The following is a 23,421-nucleotide window of genomic DNA, read 5'->3' on the forward strand; positions in this document are numbered from 1 at the left end:
CCAGATTGGAGAGGGTGCAGGCTGGGCTGAGGTACACACACACACACACACACCGTGCACGAATTTCGTGCACCGGGCCTCTAGTATGGATATAACATGGATTGAACAAAGAAGAAAAAAGAGGGGAAAAACTCATCAACATGAACAACAGTGTGATGGTTGTGGGAGGGAGGGGCGCAGGGTACAAAGGTGATGGATGAAGACTTGAGGTGGTGAACACACAATATAGTGTATAGATGGTGTGTTGTAGAATTGTGCACCTGAAACCTGTATAATTTTGTTAACCAGTGTCACACCAATAAATTCAATAAAAAGGAAAAAGCTTTTAATTTTAAATATAAATTTAAAAATTATATATATGCAAGCTTTGGTGCACAAATAGTTTACCAGTGGGGAAGAAAAAAAGGAATAAGGACGGGAGGATGTGATGGGCAAAATAATGGCCCCATGTCTACATACTAAGCCCCCAAACCTGAAAATATATTACCTTACATGGTAAAAGAGGTTTTGAAGATGTGATTAAATTAAAGGTATTGAAGAAGTGCTACACACACACACACACACACACACACACACACACAATGAAATATTACTCAGCAATAAAAAGAATAAAACCTTGCCATTACAAAAATATGGATGGGTCTACAAGATATTATGCTAAGTGAAATAAATTAGGCAGAGAAAGACAAATACCATATAATTTCACTTATATGTGGAATGTAAAAAACCAAAACTGTTAAACAAACAAACAAAACAGAAACACTCATAGAAACAGAGATCAAAGGGAGGGGGTTAGGGAATGGGCTAAAAGGGGAAGGGGAATATAGTCAATAATACTGTGAAAAGTTTACATGGGGAAAGATGATTACTAGAATTAGTGGGGTGATCATATTGTAAGGTATAAAAATGTCAAATGACTATATTGTACACCTGAAATTAATATAACCAATATCAGACTGTATGCCAACTTAAACTTAAAAATATTTTTAAATAATTAATTAAGGATATTGAGATGGGAAGAGTATCCTAGATTATCCAGATGGGCCCAATCTAATCACACAGATCCTTAAAATCAGAGACCCCTTCCTGGATTTGACTACAGAAAAAATCGTCAGAGAGAAGATGGAGGAAGAACCAAGAGCGAAGGAATACTGGCAGCCTCCGGAAGCCAGAAAAGGCCGAAAGCCCGGACTCACTGATTCTAATCCAGGGTTCTGATCTACAGAAGCATCAGATAAATTTGTGTTGTTTCACACTAACATTGTGGTAATTAATTGCAGCAGCAATAGAAACTACTACAGGGGAGAAAAAGGGGTAAATTACTTAAATTTTATATCTTATTTACTACATGCATATTGCTTTTATTTGAAGTCTTATTTAGTTGGGGAGAAAAGGAAGAAATTCTTTGTCCAGTTTCTAAGTCATGATTCCCTGACTACAAAAGCTTTCACATAGCACTCAACTCCTTGTGCCTGAAAAACCTAGGCTTTCTCTCTTCTGCAGAGAACAAAGTTCTACTTACACATGGAGGCTAACTCAAGTGTCATCTCCTAGGTAAGGGCTTCCTGCTGAGGGGTCTCCCCTGTAGCTGAATTGAAGGGAGCAGCACATAGCTTGGCCCACCTGCGTTATGGTGGACTACTTGAAAAGAGGGCTTGAGGCTCATTTGCCTCTGCAAACCCAACACCTCATAATAGGCATGACATGTGGTTAATAATTACTAAGTGTTTGCTCAACTGAAATGACTACTGGATAGCATTAAATCCAAACCAATTTAATAAATCCCAAGTTAACGAGGAGATTTCTGTTGGGAAAAGACTATTGCTAGTTATCTCATATGCATTATCCAGATATCTGTCCCATAAAAGTAGAAGTTATATCCTTCAACCCTACAAATCATAGCCAAGAGTCCAGAGTTTAAATCTTCTTTAAAAATCAAATTTTATAAAGAGTTTTGATTATCAAAAAACACTGCTTCAGAGCTCTAGAACTTTAAATTTCCAGTATGAATCTTCCCATTCCTGCTATAAGCATGTGTGAGCTACATTTAAATTAGACTACCTGCTGTAGTGCTGAAATTATCCCTCCCTCCAACCAAATCAATTGTGTTGCTGGGAAAGTAGGACATTTTATAATCCATTAACGACAGTACAGTTGTTACAGCTGAGATTTAAAACTATCCAACAACTCAAGTCTTTCCTATGAATGGCTTATTTAATGACAAAGGAGCCAGGAGAGGAGATAGAGTGATATTTGATTAAATGTTCATATGCTAAAGACTATATCCACAAGCGAGAGCCAGAAGCTTTTGTTTTAATCTCCCAGCAACATTTTGTTTCACAAATGTTAGAGCACCCAGCTCGATGGTACTAGTTATTTCCATTGCTCAATTAGAGACCAAAGTACTGAAGAGGCTACACTCATGTCTGAATGAGACATCTTGTGTAACTAATGACCTCACAAATCCTTAGCCAATCATAGGCTAGTGGCAGACACTGACTTCTTCATAGGTGTTTAAGCCAAAGCCCATTATTCTTGTGTGTGTGTGTGTGGCGGTCGTGGTGGTGGTGGTGGTATTGTTTTCATGTTAAAGTCAGATTTTGGGGGTATAATTTACATGTGGCAACCCATTCGTTTTAATATACAGTTCTATGAGTTTTGATCAAAACATACAGTCATGTAATCAACTCCACAATCAGGATAAAAACATTTTGTTCAATCCAAAATTCCTTATGCCGTTGTAAGCCAATCCTCTCCCCAACCCCAGCCAGCCACCGATCTGCTTCCTGACCCTACACTGTAGCCTTTTCCAGAATGTCACATAAATGGAACTATACACAGTAAGCAAGTACCCTTTTGAGTCACACAGGATATACCTTTTTGAGTTTGGCTTCTTTTACATGATATAATGCATTTATTTGGGACTCATCCAAATAGTTGTGTTTGCCCTTTACTATTGCTGAATATTCCATTGATAGATATATTAGCTTATTTATCCATTCACTTGCTGAAGGACATTTGTGTTTTTTCCAGTTATAATTAAAGCTGTTATGATTAAAGCTGTTAGAAATATTAGCCTACAGGTTTTTATGTGAACAGAGGTTTTCATATCTCTTGGGTAAATACCCAGTTGGAAAATTCCTGTCTTGTATGGTACGTATATGTTTAACTTTGTAAGAAACTACCTGCTTTCCAGAGTGGCTATACCAGCAATGCAAGAGAGTTCTAGTTGCTCTACATCTTTGCCAGGACTTGGTATTAACCATTTTTGTTTCATTTGCCTGTTTTTTGGCCATCTTAATTTATATATATATATATATATATATATATATATATATATATATATATATATATATATATATATATATATATATATATATATATATATATATATATATATATATATATATATATATATATATATATATATATATATATATATATATATATATATATATATATATATATATATATATATATATATATATATATAAATTAAGATGGCCAAAAAACAGGAGGGGCAGGGAGCAAACCCACAATCCAGTTATGTGCCCTTGACTGGGAATCAAACCCAAGACCCTTCAGTGCATGGGCTGATGTTCTAACACTAAGCCCACTGGCCAAGGCTTTTTTAATGTTTGATTTTGAAATAATTTGAGACTCACATAGAAGTTATGAAAATAGTAGAGAGCTCTTGTGTATCCTTCCCCCAGGACCCCCCTTTATCTTACATAACTACAAACAATTATCAAAACTTTACATTGTACAATTTCATTAGCGAAACTACAGACCTTGTTCAGATTTCACTGGTTTTTACATGTACTCTTGTTTTATTGCCTCCAGTTCATAAGGGTCACCAGACACTGATACAATCCTCTGGCTCCCAAAATACCCACTCAATAGGACTCCCAAACACGTACATTTCCCCCCACTACCAGTGCTCAAGGCTCTAAAAGCATCTTCTTTGCTTCCTCTCCACCCTCCATCCCAAATCAAAACTCCCCTTCCCAGTCAGTTCAGTTAGGAAATGGACTTAGCTGGGAAAGACACAAAGGCTCTCCCCCTCAAGAGGTTGAAATAATAGTTCGAGACCATATAGAGCAGCGGTTCTCAACCTGTGGGTCGCGACCCCTTTGGGGGTCGAACGACCCTTTCACAGGGGTCGCCTAAGACCATCAGAAAACACATATATAATTACATATTGTTTTGTGATTAATCACTATGCTTTAATTATGTTCAATTTGTAACAATGAAATTGGGGGGTCACCACAACATGAGGAACTGTATTAAAGGGCCGCGGCATTAGGAAGGTTGAGAACCACTGATATAGAGGATGTTAAAATACCTCACAAGAACTCACTCACCCAAAAGGTATTACAATAATTAATTTAAAGATAAGGCTGGCACTAAAAATACCTTAAACACATATCCCTAAATTTATGAGATCAGTATTAAACTTTACACAAACCTCAAAATTAAGCCACTTAAGCACAAACTATTTTTATTGCATCTATATACATTTTTCATTTAAGATATTTAGCACGAATATTCCCAACTGCAACTTCCCATCAGAAACTGGAACTGGATTATTCTTCAGTGAGAGAATGCTTCCAGAGAGCCATAGAACTATTTACAAAAGGGCCCAGAGGAAACGTCACACCCCTGGTATTTTTAAACCCATGAAAAATAACTGTGAATCAAAACTGAGTCTGAAATCTCATTTCAACTCTGACTGTCCTCCTACCCAAGGAAAGGAAACACATGTTAGGTTCAAAAGACCCAAACAAAAGATCAAAAAGCTGCCTATGAGCACTACGCAAAAGATACTTTATATAATTTAACTACAAATGCAAAATTGCAATTCACTGCAATTATGCCTCTGCCTACAGGCCATTGTGTTCTGTCATAAGTATTTCTAAATGAAGCGGTCTAAGCAAAATGCCCATTTTTCCAAGCTAAAATAAGAACAGGTTAAGAGAAACGAACATTTTAGTGATCACTGACTTACCATGGGTATCAAACTTTGATACAGTAAGCATTTGAGATTGCTAATTGTACTAAAATACCAATTCTCCCTTTCTTCCTTAATAACAGAACTAGCACGCAGAATAAGAACTGCAATTCTCAGACTCTTTTGCAGTCAGGTGTGGCCATGTGGCTCTGTTCTAGCCCAGAAGTTCTCTAAGTGGGTCTGGGGGTTTCTGGGAATCCCTGACACCCTTTTAGGTAGAGTCCATGAAGCCAGAACAATTTTCATAATAATACTAAGATGGTGTTTGCCTTTTGATGTTCATTCTCTCGTGAGTATACAGGGGAGTTTTTCAGAGGCTACACGACACATGAGGCCACAACTAGAATGCAAAAGCGGATGAGACTCCACTAGTTTCCGCTAAGCCAGACAATAAAGAGATTTACAAAATGCACAGCAGAGGTAGACTTCTCACTAACAGCTGAGAAAGAGTTATCCCCCCAAAAGACATTTATGCTAAGTTCATTATTATTTTACCAGAGGCCCGATGTATGAAATTTGTGCAAGAGTAGGCCTTCCTTCCCCTGGCTGCCGGCACCGGCTTCCCTCTGGCACCCGGGCCCCAGGCTTCCCTCGAAGCCCTGGCTTCATCCGGAAGGTTGTCTGGAAGGACATCTGGTCTAATTAGCATATTATTCTTTTATTATTATAGATAGTAAATTAGTATTTTTACATATTTTTTAAATCCTCACCCAAGGATATGCTTTTATGTATTTTAGAAAGAGAGGGAGAGGGAAAGGGAGAGGGAGAGGGAGAAAAACATCAATCTCGGCCTCCCGTTCGTGCCCTGGCTGGCAACTGAACCTGCAACCTAGGCATGCTCCCTGATCGGGAACTGAGCCCAAACTTGTGTATATGTGTGTGTGTGTGTGTGTATGCATGCATATGCGTGTGTGTGTGCGCTCACGTGGGATAACACTCCAACCAACTGAGCCACCCAGCCAGGGCAAAAGTAATATTTTTTATATCTGTTACTTTTAATTTCTAACACAGAAAATATTTGCATGACTTTCCTACTCCTACAGACATGGTGGCTTAAAGTAACATGAATCATCTTATAGTTCTGGAGGTCAGAAGACTGAAAATGGGTCTTACAGGCTAAGAGGAAGGTGTTGGCAGGACTGAGGTCCTCCTGGAGCGAGGGGAGAATATGCCCCTTGCCTTTTCCAGCCTCTATAGGCTGCCTGTTCTCCGTGTCTCGAGGTCTCCCTTCCATCAGTGGCATCACTTCAACCTCTGCTTCCATCCTTGAAATTCCCACTCTGACTCTAACGCCCCTGCGCCCTCTTATTAGGACCCTTGGATTACACTGAGCCCACCTGGTAACCCAGGATAACTCCGCATCCCGAGACCTTGATTGAACCACGTGCAGTCCCTTTTGCCATGGAATGTAACATTCACAAGTTTGGGGAACTTGGGGGCCGTTTTTCTGCCTACCACAAAATGCTAGATATAACCCACTTAAGCAAAGCTCTTTAGGGTCCTCAATAATTTTTCAGAGAACCACTGCTCTACCATGTGAACAGATTAAGGTAGTTATTAGTTATCAGAAGGGGAAACTCAGAAAAGCTAAGTTATTAGCCAAACAGGCTGTGAATAGAACTTCAACTTGAAGCCAGCTCATCTGGCTGCTGGTGAACCTAATATGGCTCCATCGATGCTTTGCTGCCAAGTCCCAACCACCCTAACTGAGGCAACAGCAAAAAAAAAAAAAAAAAAAAAACCTTGAAATTCCCACTCTGACTCTAACGCCCCTGCGCCCTCTTATTAGGACCCTTGGATTACACTGAGCCCACCTGGTAACCCAGGATAACTCCGCATCCCGAGACCTTGATTGAACCACGTGCAGTCCCTTTTGCCATGGAATGTAACATTCACAAGTTTGGGGAACTTGGGGGCCGTTTTTCTGCCTACCACAAAATGCTAGATATAACCCACTTAAGCAAAGCTCTTTAGGGTCCTCAATAATTTTTCAGAGAACCACTGCTCTACCATGTGAACAGATTAAGGTAGTTATTAGTTATCAGAAGGGGAAACTCAGAAAAGCTAAGTTATTAGCCAAAGTCACACAGGCTGTGAATAGAACTTCAACTTGAAGCCATGTCATCTGGCTGCTGGTGAACCTAATATGGCTCCATCAATGCTTTGCTGCCAAGCCCCAACCACCCTAACTGAGGCAACGGCAAAAAAACAAATTATTGTGGGCATTTTGCAGGCATCAAATAAAGGGTGCAAAACAAGCATGCAGAGGTAAATTGGGTAAACAGAAAGGAGGACAGGATGGAGAAGGAGCAATATTACTTTTCAAAACCTTATTTAGAAATATACAAGTTCAAACCTCGTGTGAGAAAGAGTGAAAATGTTATGAATGGCCAAGTGTTCCAGTGCCACGTCAGAGATGAGCGATGGATCTCAGTCCAGAGGAGCACGGATAGGACCAAAGCCCATGAGATACGGGGAGCATGTGCAGCGAAGCACTGCCCTGAGTCACAGGATGGGGCCCAGTGACCAAACTCTGATTCATGGGTACTCACTCGTGTTGACAATGACTGTCAAGTCCCAGTTTTTAACACCCCAACTGGGAAGTCCATCTGAAAGACTGTATTCTTGGGCTGTCTCTGCATTGTTTAGATGTGACCAGAGTTCAAAATGAGCTAATGATCCAAATCATAACTTTCAAAGGGACACATATTTCTAGTAAAAGACGAGGAATGGGAGGCTCACATGGCCAGGCATTGCTCTACCAGATGACCGGCCGGCCCAGGCAAAGCGAACTGGGAGCAATGGCCATTAAATTCCCTTCCCTGCACCCAAGCAGGGACCACTCGCGAGTGATGGCTCCCCAGCCCAGGAGGCTGGGCAGGGACTCCTCTGGAAGCTCTGGCCTTCCCTGGTGAGCTGCTCGAGGTCTACTTAACTCTCTGGGGTGAAGCTTCCGACTGCTCAGCTAACCAAACGAAAAAGCAGCAGTAGTGCCTGAACTAACAGCCAGCCCTAACGCAGGTTATGAGGAGTTAGTAACTTCTGTTAGGATTTGCTTCCCCAGGGAGAAAAAGCCACAGAGTTCCGTGATATTGACATCTTCCAAATGAAAGTGCGGGGTCAATGTCATGAGTCCCTCAGAGAATCTCTAGCCACAGAGCTCAGCACTTCCTAGGGACATTTCAGTGCCTGCCTTTTCTGTGATTACACTAGTATTACAGAGTACCTGTGGCCTACAAAGCTTAAAGGCTTTGCAGATTGGAAACATCACTGCCATACCACTTTCTCACAAAATCCTAATCCACACACACACCGGCTTTCAGAGCTGTGAAGCCTCTGCAAAGGCATGGCATGCTCATCTCCTGCAGAATGCGTGAACTATGAAATCAGGCAGCTCGCCTTACATACATTTTGAAATAATGAATTTTTCATGTGCCAAAGTCAATCTAACATTTTATAGACCAAAAGCGTTATGCTGCTTTCTACACCTCCTAAGGGGATGCAGAATGTAAGGACGTGGGGTGACAGATGATGCCTCTAATTCACAACAGCAAACGGCAATTTTCTGCACTCCGTGTGAGAAGGAAAAGCATCTGCGGGCATAGATCCACAACGGAACCTTTATGTGCAGTATTCTGGATAGGAAAATAGATGACACTTTAAAAGAAAATAGATTGGGAGGCATAAGTAAAGGGGTGCTGAGTGGGAACTCTGTCCTTACGAGTTATCCCAAAAGTAGTGATTCCAATTTCCAAGGAAGTAATATTCAATAGATTAACTAGAAAAAAAAAAGAAAAAATAGGCAAAAGTGTAAGGATATAATATGAGATATGAGTACAGATGTGATTAAGCTAGCTTTCAAAGAAATCACTACTTTAATATTTTCCCATCTGTAGGTAAAATAAAGTAATTTTTCAAGTAAAACTTAAAAGGTTTAAGAAAATTTATAAAGAGCATGTACAGAAAAAAAACCTGATTTTAAAATATCACTTGGGCACTGCCAATTTAGGAACTGTGGTGGACAAGATATCTGTAGGGCCTTTCTGCTATACTATAATTCTGAATAAATTATTTTTTAAAAGTACTTCTTAATGCGTTGGTGAGGCTCCAGGTAAAGAAACAACCCCCAGGAGGATGTGGCAGGAACAGAGCACTGAAACCTGAGCACAGAAGAAAGCAGGAGTTGCCCTGGAGGCGACTCTGAGTGCCAGCAATGGGACAGGCATCTAGCCTTCAGCTTTCAGCCACGTGGGGAAAGCCCAACGAAAGTGGTCCTGGGTTGATCCCAAGAAAGGTTTTTATTGTTAAGACCGAGGCCCTCCTATTATTGAGTGAGATCATGCCGGCGGAAAGCAAGAAATCATAAACACATGAAGTTAAACAGTTACACCTCTAAACAACTGCTGTCTAATTTGTATGGTGAAACATACAACAGAAGTGAAACACTGAGAAGAACACATAAACACAGAAGACAGTGATCGAGTGAGATCTTGCTGGCGGAAAGCAAGAAATCATAAACACATAAAGTTAAACAGTTACCACCTCTAAACAATTGCTGTCTAATTTGTACGGTGAAACATACAACAGAACTGAAACACTGAGAAGAACACATAAACACAGAAGACAGTCCTCATTAGGTGTCCTATGAGTTTTATATTATTCTGGACGAGGATTAAAATACGTTAACTACTGATTGACTTCAAAACTGTTAAGTGTACACTTTCAGGGCAATCATTAGAAGAACAAGAAATAGAATGCATACTTTCCAAACCAGCAGACCAAAAAGAAGAAAAAAAATTGAATGAGAACACAAATCAACAAAAACTTCAATCCAAATGAAAAAATTAACAATAAAAAAAAAACACACAGGGTTAAAAGAGAGGTTAGACTTTGTTTCCAAAAAAAATAAAACAAACAACACTGCAACACTGCACTAATATAAGACTGAAAAATTTCTCTACTTTAAAGTCATTAAGTCTGTTTTCCAAAGATACTAAAAAGAAAGATGCTCAATGATAGTATTAATCAGGAAAATGCAAATTAAGGCCACAATAATATGCTATTTTATATCTGCTAGACTGGCAAAAAAATATCAAAAGTTGGAAGGAACTGGCGCAACAGATAAAGTGTAATAGATTTTCACAACAGAACTTTATTTAACATTAAAATTTAATTTACTACCATTGCATGCAACAAGTGAATTTTAACAACATAACTGAGTGAAAAATGCTAGTTGCAGAATACTTCACATAATCACTATTGTCAAGCTTAAAAATGGACAAAAAGCATCAATATATTGTTTGGATATAAATATAGTCATCATGTGCCAGAATGGAAACTAACTACCAACACTCAGAATCCTGGCTAGTTCAGCCGAGTTTTGCTTCGGGCACAGGACTTTCTCAATGAAGGAAGCCGTTTACTGGCCTATGTTCAGAGCAAGCTCTTCATCTCATCTCAGACTGACGCTGGCAGCGCCGGCCAAGACTATCAACTCCACAGGAAAGGGCAGACCTGGGAACTGTCATCTTCCAGGATAAAGAGTAACTCCAGGTTAAAGGAAAGGGCCTGGCCCCAAATGCCTCTCCCAGGTCTCATAGAACCTTCCCTGATCATTTCTTCTATAAAATTAAATTATTAGTAATAGTTTTGGTTAAAGATGAAAAATGGCTTACACTAAGGCAGAGATTTTCTTTAATTCAAGCAGCCTTTCTCCTTTTAAATGTCAAGTTTAAATGTTAAACTTTTAAAGGTGGTCTATGTGGCTTCAGATCCAGCAGCACCTTTTCAGTCATTTCTGTGACTGGGGCAGACATTATTTCCTGTGCCCTTTGTTCTATGAATTTCTATCTCCCTGGCCCATGTTGTCTTCCTCTTCCTATGAGGAAGCTAGCTTCTTCAGCCCTTTCTCCTCCAAAACCTTGGCTGATTTTGACCTGGGCATCTCAAAGACTTGGAAGATCCCTCCATCCATCAGAGCCTCACACACAATCTCAGAGCAAAGCAGGAGCTATTTGAGGCACTTCAGATCCGTGAGATGTCTGGGAATGGGCAGAACAATGAATTTGACTTACATGCATGCTGGCTTTCATACACCATCTGCTATGCTCCCACTTGAAATTCAGAGAATCCCCAACTCCTGCAGTCACGGAAGCTTTGCCTGGAACAAGAAAGACAAGAAATAAGAAAGAGGGCAACTGGAAGGAACCAAAGGGTCTACTGGGGAAAGTCTCTCTTCTAGAATTAATCTTGACATTTACAAGAAAAAAGAGCCCCTGGAGTTAAAAAAAAATCTCTATCTCAGTCTAAGCCATTGTTAATCTTTAGCCACAACTACTAGTAGTAATTTAATGTTCGTACAGGAAACCATTATTATTTACAAAGAGCTCTCACATGCATTTTCTCATTGAGCCATAAGATCTTGAAAATAGGCAAGTATTATTTAAAAATACTGTAGCTGGCCTGGCCGGTGTGACTCCAGTGGTTGAGCATTGATCTATGAACCAGGGGGTCATAACACAGTTCAATTCCAGATCAGGGCACATGCCCAGTTTGTGGGCTTGATCCCTAGTAGGGGTCAGTCAATCAATGATTCTCTCTCATCATTGATGTTTCTATCTCTCTCTCCCTCTCCCTTCCTCTCTCTGAAAGCAATAAAAAAAAAACACATTTTTTCATCATTAAAAATAAATAAAAATGCAGCAGCTGAACTTCCCAAAGTTACAGAACTTTCCCATGACCATTCAGCCGGCAAGTATCAAAGGAGGGATTAGAACCACCTCTATGACTCCTCATTCTAAATTCTTGTATGGCACGAAATGAGATAATAGTTTCAACTTGGAAAGCAAGCTTGTTATTTCTTCTTGCAGTAGATTTACTTTCTTAGCCAATAGATATAGAAATGGCTTTGCCTGCTGAATGACACAGATGTTGTGTGATAGGATTAAATGTTCATTTACCAGAGACAACCAAAAGGTAGAAAATCCACACATAGATAGTTAAGAAACACATGTATCTTTTTCACATACTCTCCTTTTCTCGTTAAGCCATTGTTATATTGCTGGGTGTTTTCTTAACTTGGAAATAACTTCAAACTTGTAGAATAATACTAGTTCAAAGAATTATTAAGTATAACCTTTGTCTACAGACACATTCACTCAACATTTTCTTTCTGAGCCACGTGGAGATAATCATCAGGGCTTTTTTACATCTAAATACTTGTGAATTTATTCCTTATAAATAGCAGAATACTTAAATAGCCATAATGTTATCTATGTTAGATTTAAAATTGATATAATACTTTCATCTACCACCATTTTCAATTAACCAAACGCACACTGGAGCATCTTTTCCTCCAACTGAGGATCCAGTTCAGGGTCAGGTCTGGTACTAATTGCCATTAATCTGAAGCACACAGCTTTCCTTTGTCTTTTATTACACTGACACTTTAGAAAAATATAGCCCTCCCCCTTATTTATATGAATAAAACATTTCCTTTTGACTTGTCTGACATTTCCTCATGACTCAATTCAGGTCATGCATTATCAGCCAAAACTACGGAGGCAATGGTTTCCTCTCCAGGTATCATATCTGAAAGCATATACAGTCCAGGACCCTCCTTGGCGAGGTTAATTTTGATCACCCCGCCAAGGTTTTGTCAAATTTCTTCAATGGAAAATTGCTAAGTTTTCCCTTGCAACTAATAAGTTATCTGTGGGGAGATACTTTAAGACCATGAAAATACCTGTCCCCTGGCAAAATTTCCCCCTAGATTGAGCATTCATTGGTGATCCTTGCCTAATCTAAACTGGATTGCAATGGCCACAACATGCTGATTGCTCCAATGCCAGCATTCCCTCCACATTGTCAGTCATTACTCAGCGTTGTACATTATTTGTCTATTTATCTACTTATGATCAATATGGATGCGTGAAGTCCTACTTTTTCGATGGTTTATAATTTATCACTGACTTAATTATTCTGGTGCTCAATCTGTCTCAGATTTAGCCAGTGGGAGCCCCTTTATCTTTGTGACACGTCCCATCATTTTTTTCTTACTTTTATATCCTTACTTGCTGACATTACCAAAAAACAAGTTCTGGGGTCATCTTGTACATCTCTTCTCTAGATGAAGTCATTTCTCCAAAAAGTCCCGATGCTATTAGAGACCAAGATCTAACATAACACAGTTTTAAAGGCATTGTCTGTTTGTACTGACTGCTTTTCATTTTAAATATGAATCACATTTTCCTGCTTTTTGTAGGCTTCTTTCCCATTATAAGGTAGACAATTAGAAGGCATTCTGTTTGATTCCAACGGCAATTAAATTACTGGCAGATCCTCTTAATCCTGTCAGGCTTGGTTTTATACCTGGTTAAGACACTACGTCTATTTCAGCTATGTCAGCGGTTCTAGCATATGGCCCTACTCTAAGGTATGGCCCTTACTCCTAAGATGTGGTCTTTCTGGTGTCTCAGTAGAATGGCTAAGGTGCTCAGTGTGGTCTCTCCACCTCAATAGGCCAGAACTCCCCATTTGTCTCAGTACTACATGACCTCTGGTACGGCCATTCTCTTCCAACCCTGGTAGCAGCTGCTCTCTGCTGGTCTCACCTAATATACGTACACATTCCAGCTTCTGGGCTCCCCAGGGCCCTGCCATACAGATCCCAGCCTCTTGGGTAGCCCTGGACTCCATGAGACCACCATGCTCTTAGGGCTCCCCTCCCAGGACAAAGGCTCCAGCAGAACAGCAGGCAGATGAGGGCTCACCTCACTGATTCTCTTCTCTCAAGGATCACGGTCCTGGCTGCCCCATACGGTGTCCAGTTTTCTAGTTTCCCACAGGAGGGCAAGTCCAGCACAGATTCCCCGCCTCCTCTCTGCCTTCAACATTAGTGATGCTTGAGGACTGTGGGGCTGCTCTATTGGAGGGGTTAAGAGTCAAACACTGTGAGCATATTGTAAATGCTCTTTATTTAAACATTTCAAAGCACTCTCTATCTGTGTCTTAGAAAAGTATGTGTTTACTTTTATTGCAGTGCTGTGGCAAGAGATACACTCTCTAGCCACCAGGCAATTCCAAACAAAATGACAAGAAAATGTCTCTATTCCTTCCACAAAGCTGATACTCATTTCGGATAGCCAGCTGTCTATCACCCCAACATACATTTACATTTACTTCTATTACTCTTCTTCCAAATGGAATAACAAAACACAATAGTCTATCCAAAGAAATGAAAGTTAGTTGCTAGTCTTCATTTTTCTTGTTTATGTGCATGTACTTAGGGGTGGGGAGAAAATTCCTTTTCGTATAAATCATTTCCTGATGTATTTCCATTTCTACTTCTAACCACAGTGAGAAAATAATTAGAAAAAAAATAGTCAAAAAGAAAACTGGCAATCCCAGACACAAAGTTAATCAAGAGGAAATTGGCTAACAAGAACACACTGTGAGAAAAGATAATTTTGCAATTACAGGAAAATGGAGAATAGTGGTTCTTACCCTGCACAAGCCAGCAGACTTGCGCCCCTAGTGCGCACTCACAAGCAGCGTCCCAAACAGTGTGCCAGGCAGAAATGTGGGGCGACCACCTTCTACTTCCTGAGCAGATTTTCTCCATAACAGAAATGGCCCAAGCTGGTTTGGCTCAGTGGACAGAGTGTCAGCCTGCAGACTGAAGAGCCCCCAGTTCGATTCCAGTCAAGGGACATCCCCAGGTTGTGTGCTCCATCCCCAGTAGGGGGCGTGCAGGAGGCAGCCGATCAATGATTCTCTCTCATCATTGATGTTTCTATCTCTCTCCCTCTCCCTTCCTCTCTGAAATCAATAAAACTATATATTTTTTTAAAAATTCACATTGCAGCCACCTCATCCATTTTCTCAAAGGGAATCAAAGCATGGGAAGTTATACCTTTCTTTGGTTTTACTTCAAGTCCCCTAGAACTTAAAGGCGAGCAGCTGATGCAAACAGTGTCTATGTTTGTCCCTTGGCCCTCCTCACTGTCCCTATCCTAAAGGGTCTCTTGGATCGTCTTCCCACAGGACTCAGTGTCTCCAAGTGGACGCTGTTGAACTCTGATTCCTTATGTCAGACCAACTGTACAAGTTCCTCCGTGGTTCCTCATTTCCCAGGAATACAATCAGAGCCTCTTGGCTTGAAAAACAAGCCCTCCACATCTGCTCCCTGCTGACCTCTCTACTTCATCTCCCAGCAGTTTCTGCCCCATCACTAGTAAAATCCTTGTAGACATTTGCCTTCAAGGAACACCCTTTCTGCCCTTTCTTCTCTTGACTAACTCACTGAGGCTTGACACCCTCTGGGGAGTAGTTCATGATCACCACTCAAAGCTGGTTTAGTGTCCAGCCTTCATATTCTCACAGTACCTATGTTGACCTTTATAATAATCACTTGTTGATTATTCTAAGTGTACTTAACATGTATTATCTCAGTGACTGCAAATACAAACTCTGTACAGTAGGTGCTGTTTTCAGCCCATTCTACAGATGACAAATGGGCAGAGAGGCTCAGCAGTTTCCCAGTGTCACAGAGCTGGGAGTGCAGGATCAAAGCGCTTACAGCCTTTCCATAAATAGCACCAAACACATTTAATGGAAAAATTAATACTATAACTAGTGTTTCCAGGTAAAGGCCCAGAGCAGCAACAAGTGGTGACCTCAATGGCAACACTAAAAGGGTAAAAAAAAAAGTAAGATGTGAAAGATTCGTCAGAATTCTTCAGAAGAGAATATAACAAAGATGCACATCCTATATAATAAAAGGCCAGGGACCATAAGCGTAACGATCGGAACGACCATTTGATCAGTCACCATGAGGTGCATTGACCACCTCTCGGTCCCTCCCCTCCGGCCTGCGAGCAGTGGCTCACGGCAGCGGGCAGGGCAGCTCATGGCAGGCGGGCGGATGGGGCAGCAGGCGGGGCTGCGAGCCACAGCAAGCAGTGGCGAGCTATGCATGCACAATTTTGTGCGCTGGACCTCTAGTCCATTATAAGGGATAAAAATAGCTGTTATGCACTGAGAGCCTACTCTGTTCTTAGCCCTGTAACAAGCACTTCACAGATGTTATTCAATCTTCAAAACCACTCGGAGGTTCATCAAATGATCCCAGTTTTACAGATGAGGATTCTGAGACTCGGGGTTAAGTGATGGGCTCCATGTGGCATTACAATTAGCAGCAGAGATTGTTGCTTAAAAAGGAAAGACTCACCAGTGAGGCCGGCAGGGCCATAATCTCAGGGTCGCACAGCCACTCCACAAGCATGGCCTTGGCACAGTCAGAATTTCATTGAGCAACGTTCAATGAAATCCATCTCTCACCCCCAAGATGTGCTTTAAAGAACCCCCAGTCACTGAAAGGTCCCAATATGTCCACCCATCAAAGTGACCTGCTAGTACAAATCTCCTATCATCCGGTTTAATCATAATGTCCCTCGGGAACACTGTCAGAGAGGAGTAATCTACAAATCACTATAGTTATTCAAAAGTGACTCAATTTCCACAAAAAATTGGGTTCTAGAGCTGGTACACTGGTGAAAATGAAGTAACATCAATGTGTTATGAAGAAACAAAATATGTGTTTGGGGCGAGAGTAGATAGAGAAGGAACATGTAAATCAAAATATCCTTTTCTAATTTTGCTTGCAGCAGAGCGTTCTTATCCCAAATAGCAAATCTTTGACTCTTGTACGTTCTGATTTATGGTTTTCTATGTGTCACCAAGAGACATGGAAACAAGTGTTTTCTATGTGCCCTCAAGAGAAGAAGATAGCAAGAATGTTCACTGTGCAGCTCCTAAGACTTGAGTCTGCTTCTGATACTTCAGAAAATAAACTCCATCCCTGAGGCAAGAGTCCAAGCTTTTGGTCACTACTGTATCCTCAGCACAATATACAGCCAGGTGTACTGAAGGCCTTCAATAAACAAAGGTGGGTGTTCACACCCAGCACTTTACAGAAATATAGAGGAGAAAAGGTATAAAGACCTGCCTGAGGAAGGATTTCTTACCCCGTTCCAGTAGGCCTCAGCACCAAATTGCTCTTTGGAACCTACTAGCTATAGAAATGTGAGATTACAGAACTTTTTTTGAATGAACACATAATATGCTTTGGGGGCGAAAATGCCTCCCAAACCCTTTCCACTATTCAAAATATTTGCCAATATTTGAAATACTGGACTAAAATATGCCTGCTAATCTGCTATTTCAGAAATATAAATCATATGTTCAAAAAACTCACTGCTAGCATTGTGCTAGATGAAGCTGACAAAAAGAAGACCAAGGCTGGGCCAACTATAGTTTCATTGAGACAAGTTTCACAAGTTTTTGGCCCTAGTATTTCCTCCAAAATCCCCAGAACATCAACAAATCATTACAGTGCCATACAATGAGAGCGTTCAGCAAAGGAGAACCAAGTGCATGAGGGTGCAGAGGAGGGAATAACGAACCCTGCTGCACATTTCAATCCCACACTGAGAGAAAGCCTTTTTGTCCCCAGTAGCCTTTGCAGTTTCCTTGTCTAATTCTCATTATTTCCTTCAAAGCAAAAAAGCAGCACAGCCCATCTACATAATAAATACTTAGTCACCATGCTCCTCAATTATCATCCCATCCCCGTGAAAACCTGCACATTGCTTTAATGTATGCTAGTTAGATAAGAAGATCTTAATGATCAACCACACTGAAATTAATATTGGCTGCTTAAACTCACACACAACTTAGGTGTTGAAGCTGTATCACAAGTTTTTGGCCCTAGTATTTCCTCCAAAATCCCTGGCCTTCTTATAGCCGATTAAAATTATATTTAATATTCTGTCCAAAATCTTAAAGATACAAGCTAAGTTAATGGTTTATCTAAAATCATAATACAATACCTAGCAGTTCATTTTAATAAATTATTTAAGTGCTATTCATCTCCAAGAGAGATTTAAGACAACATACAATGTAAGACACATGCACCTGGAAGGAACAGTCACAAATATAAAGTCATGAAATAGAAAAAGAAGCTGATTTTCCAATCACCAGATAACACTCTTGGTGTGCTTGAACATGAAAATGATTTCTAAAGTTCTGATGGCAAAAACAAAATGGGAAATGGGGCAGGGCACAGAATTCTGATCAAAGAAATAATATAAAGGGTTTCCCCCTGAGGTAATGAGAAGCCGTACAGCCTGGAGATGGTGTGGAATTCACAATCAAAGACAGAAATAGTAAGAAGTTGCTACATACATCAGACTATTGCCTCAAAGAACAGATATTTTTTAAGATATCAGCATTGGACATTTTGAAGGAACTACAACCAAAGTTATCCCAAAAGTACCCAGTAAAAAACCAAAATGGCCCATTGCCATGATGCATTAAAGGTGACTTTGTGATTCCTACAGAACTTCCCTTTGGAGACAAAGATACAAAATACAAGGTGACACTGTTGGAAGGCAACCACGATAGGACATGACAAATTAGAACAAGAAACCAACATAGAATTTCTATCAAATACATTTTAGTTCACTAATGAGCCAGAGAAATGGGTGTAATTGCTGCCATGAGAGATGGTTTTGGTTTCAAGTATGTGGATCGTGATGCTCGTATGTTCTTCCACTAGAGTAAAATTCTGGATGGGAACCAGTTCCATGTTGCAGAGGAGGGAGAGTTTACTATGGTTTCTGATAGGCTCTCTGCCCAAGGAAATCATGCATGAGGATTAAAAAACTTCCCTGGGGCATGATCTCATTCCATTCCCATTCAGATCGTTTTCTGGGCACGTAAAGAAAGAAGCCACTTTCCTAATGCTAAAACCACTAGCCCAAATAAAGGCAAAGACAAGGAGGCTGAGGATGGTATTATTGCTTATGATGATTGTGGGGTGAAACTGACTATTGCTTTTCAAGCCAAGGATGTGGACAGATCTACTTCTCAAACAGGGGATAAGATTGACTTTAGTATTTGTGGCCAACAGAGGCCTGGACAGCAGATAAACCTATGTGTGACTTTCAGGTCATAATTCTAACTCTAAGAGGCTCTTGAGTTATGTGGCAACTCTGAAGGATAATTCTGGATTTACTGAAACTGCCAGTCATGATAAGGAAATCTTTTTCCATTACAGTGAGTTCTCTGGTGATGCCAATAGCCTGGAACTGGGGGACATGGTCGAGTACAGCTTGTCCAAAGGTAAAGGCAACAAAATCAGTGCAGAAAAGTCAGCAAAACACACATGATATGAGGGACTAACAGCTCCTTTGAACTACCAGGGATATTTGGGTTTTAAAATGATCAAATATTGAAATATTTGGATAAAAGGTTGACAAAGCACCTTTAAATACATCATATCACGTTTCTACGTAATTAACTACTTGCTTTAATTACAGAAATAATTCTATATGTTTACATTAAACATTATAAGTGTTAAAGCCCTAAAAAAGAATTCCAGGTACTTCAAATTCTACCACTTAAAGAAAAAAAAAAGATAATCGAAGGGAACATTCTGATTAATGCCTTTCCTGGTTTTCCCCCCGTATTACACAGTTTCTTTGCGTAGTATGTTAACCTTATAAATTCTATTATTGCCTATTTTTCATATGCATTTGTCCTATGTCAATATTTTTCATCAACATCTTTGTCATGGTTACACAATATTCTATTATACAGATGAATTCTAGTGGATCTATCCATCGCTCTTTGGAGGACCTATCTGGGTTGCTTCCAATATTTAGTTTCAAACAATGCTCACTAAGCATCCTCAAAGTTAAATCTCTGAACACATTTAGCTTATCATTTACTTAGAAATTACTCCTAGAAATAGGCTCACTGAGTCACAGGATCAACACACTGTTCTCATGTAGTCACAGTAGGCCTTGTAGGCAAAACAGCCCTCTGAATCATTTCAGTCTGCACTTCTCTCAACCTCCTGTGGCTGAATTTCCCCAGTCTGTTCCTATTGTCTTTACTGTTAGTCTAATTATAATCTGGTATTCAAGATATTCAAATTCTATAGTCTATTGAACATCCTTAGTTCAATAAGCTATCTGGCTTAGCATAGCCTCTGAGTCCTTTAAAACAAGATCTGAAATCATCTGGTCTGTTCGTCCTTCTGTGTTTTTAAATTTTTATCCATCTGTCATTTCTCTACTATCTCTAACTGAATGGCTGAGGCAAATCACCAAATAACCCAGGACCCTGCATTGACCTTACCTAATCCTTAGTTCAAACCTTCTTTTCTCCCCACAGTAACTTTCTAATCCACAGGCAAAGTAACTTCAGAAAATTTGGAAGCTCAGAACAAGTGCCTCCAAATCTCAAATCCTCCTTCTGCTAAGGATGGCGACACAGCAGCTTTTCTCAGAATACACTGTGAGACACTAGTCTTATGAGGAGGCTCACCTGGGATAGTGTCGGTGATGACACATTGGGTTCTCTGCCCTTCCCCCTCTCATGATGTAACACTTCATTGACTTAGCATCTCCCTGTTTATCTAGGTGGGACCAAGATGTCAGTGGAACAACATGCAGCAGCATTTGCTAAGATCAGAGTGTCCTGAGGGGGACAGTGGCAGCAGCTCAGGATTACTTTCTGGACCATAATTCTCATCCACATCGTACCATCAGGAAGGTGAGGCTGCAGAGCTGAATCCAAGAAGAGCAAGAGCTTCACCATAAGTGCCATAAAGGAAAAGGAAGCAGACCGCATAGAGAAGCCTTGACATGAACTGAGATGGAGACCAGCAACCTCCCTTAGGAGTCCAGTCCAGGGTTCAGATTTGCCTCAAAATGCTTTCTCATAGACATCCTGGCTCTTCCCAGCTTTCAGCTGATTATGTGAGCTAATGTAGGTAAAGCACATCCTACCCACTTGGCAATGCCAGCTTTTAAAATCGCTGTTATTATTTCTGCCTTCCAGTTCAGAGCAAGTTTTCCCCTTGCACTCAAGGTATCCAGAGAGGACAGGAAAATAGTGGGTGAAGGTGAAGGTGAAGGTGAAGGTGAAGGTCACTGCCGGCCTGGTCCTGCTGGGCTGCCACAGAGAAATCAGAGCACCCCCCACTGCAGGACTGGCCCTCGCTCGGCACTGAGGAGAGCAGAACCTTGCCTGGTTCCTTTCTGCCCATGGCAGCTGTGGTCAAAGGGCCACTGTTCCCAGAGGACCAGTGTGTTTAAGCCTCTGGGAACAATGCCCCTTGTTGATCTTCTGTGCTCCGGCTGAATAAGGTCACTGACTGTTTTCAACCTTAGCCACAATCAATAGCTTTGCCTTTTATTGGGCAGCGTTGGCAGTGGTATGTTTGTTTTCTGATGTCATTGTTATGCTCAGGTGAGACTGAAAAGGTCAGCGAGTGAGCCATCTTTTACAGGTTCCGTTCAGAACTTACTAACACCGCACAATATACCAGGCATTACATGGGCGAGGTTCTCAAACTTCTGGAGCTTAATAATGCAGATGTCCAGGCCTCAAAAAGTCTGATTCAGTAAGCTGTGGGGGTGGGAACCTATAATATAACCACCCACTGGTGTTTCTGATACAGGTGACCAGGGGTACACTCTGTGACACACTGCCGCAGAATGACAGTAAACTAAACAAAAAACTAGCCTCTCCTTGACGTTTTACATTCTATCTCCTTGAAATGTACTCTTCACCAGCAAAATAAAAAGTAAACATCTAGTACATACTGAAACAAGAGATCAACTTAATTCTGAAAGAAAAACAGTCTCCTTGTCAAGGGCAGGGGAAAAAGGAGACATATGTAATACTCTTTGTAATACTTTAAGCAATAAAACAATTTAAAAAAAAAAGAAAGAAAAACAGTCCCTGTTGTAAAATAGATATGGTAAGCCTGTGATTAAATTTCAGATTTATGTGTATAAAGAATTTACATTTTATTTATTTCTTTTAAAATACATTTTTATTGATTTCAGAGAGAGGAAGGGAGAGGGAGAAAGATAAAAACAGCAATGATGAGAGGGCATCACTGATCGGCTTTCTCCTGCACAACCCCCTAATGGGGATCAAGCCTGCAACCTGGGCATGTACCCTTGACCGGAATCAAAACCAAGACCCTTTAGTCTGCAGGCTACCATTCTATCCCCTAAGCCAAACCGGCTAGGGCAAGAATTTACATATTAGTTGCCAAAAAAGAGTGGTTGATTACAAGATGAGTATTTGTTATATCAAAACACATTAAATGTAACTATACAACCTTATATTTGGATAAGCTTTACTAATTTTTCAATGTTTCTTACTTTATCCTCAAGAAAGAATATCTTATCTTACCATCTGATTACTCGCATCAGACTGGTGTGCAAACTAAGGCATACCGAGTTTACACGTGTCTAAAGATCAAGTCAAGAACCTAAACATCCAGAGTGCTATGCCTTTGTCTGCTAGACTAGAAATGGCCAATAGGTTTCATGCCACGTGGCGGTTCAGACAGACCAGCAGGCCAGAAGCAGCTGCCTAAAGTGCAACACTGAGAAGCCAGCCAGGGGAAGGGAGGGGTGCCCGACCAGCAGTGTCTGCCATGAGACAGGTGCACACATACACTAGACATGCCACCTCCCCGAGTATTTAGAAGCACTTAAAATATTTATAAATAACACTACTTTCACTCGACAAATACAATTCAGTGTCTACTATATGCCAGACACTATGCTAGGTACTGGGATATACCGCTGAGGTGTAAGTTCTACCAATGGGATGGACGTGATACTATAAGGCGGTCTCTAACCTAAGGCTTTACCTGACAAAACAGTATCAAGGGAGAACAGGAAAACAACAGAAGTCAACAGAAGTTTTAAAAGGAGGGAGGAAAGTGGAAGGGAATGCCATTTCCGGAGAAACAGAAACCGAGTGGGGAGGGCTAGGAAAGGGCACCAGGGACTTTGAGGTTGTGAGATTATGATTTCAATTTAAAATCATGGGAAGTTATGGAAAAGCTGGGTGGTGTAGGTTTGTTTGGTTTGTTTTTCTGAGGGGAAGGAGTGTGAGTTACCAGATTTGTGTTTCATAAAGAGAATGGAAGAGTCACAACGAACATAGGGAGCAACTGCAGTCACCCAAGAGACGAGCCAGGGGGGTGGCAGGGAGACAGGGAGAAGTGGTGGATGTGAGGTCACTTTAAAAGCAGAATCAACAGTGACTTGGTTTGGCAAAGCATATAGGGGATGACAGAAAGAGCAGACCAAGGTGCAGCTCTGATTAATGTGCATAGGATACACTCAAGTGGAAACTCTACAAGGCAGCTGGACCAGCCAGGGCTGGAGACCTTAAGAAAGGTTTAACCCTTTGAGTGCCAACCAATATCCTAGGAACTATGCTAAAATTGCCAAGGCATTTTTGCTGATTTTACAGCAGTTTAGGAAAAAAATTATGAATCGCAAGTAAATAAAGTTAGATATTCAAAAACT

The 23,421-nt window shown here is 40.7% G+C and overlaps 1 protein-coding gene and 1 pseudogene across 4 annotated transcripts in view; one reads left to right on the forward strand and one right to left on the reverse strand.

Moving 5' to 3' along the window:
* The window catches only part of LOC102238596, a 137,644-nt pseudogene extending 118,269 nt beyond the window's left edge, over positions 1-19,375 (forward strand).
* Positions 1-23,421, reverse strand: part of SGMS1 (sphingomyelin synthase 1) — a 230,517-nt gene that overhangs the window by 165,967 nt on the left and 41,129 nt on the right. For 3 of the 4 annotated variants that reach the window (XM_014547474.1, XM_005875931.2, XM_014547472.1), the window contains exon 2: positions 11,086-11,171. The gene's annotated coding sequence lies outside the window, so the exon portion shown is untranslated. Of the gene's footprint in view, positions 1-11,081; positions 11,172-23,421 lie in introns of all 4 variants that reach the window. The other variant, XM_014547470.1, reaches the window with a different exon arrangement.

The sequence above is a fragment of the Myotis brandtii genome, unplaced genomic scaffold, assembly GCF_000412655.1.
Source record: "Myotis brandtii unplaced genomic scaffold, ASM41265v1 scaffold475, whole genome shotgun sequence".
NCBI lineage: Eukaryota > Metazoa > Chordata > Mammalia > Chiroptera > Vespertilionidae > Myotis > Myotis brandtii.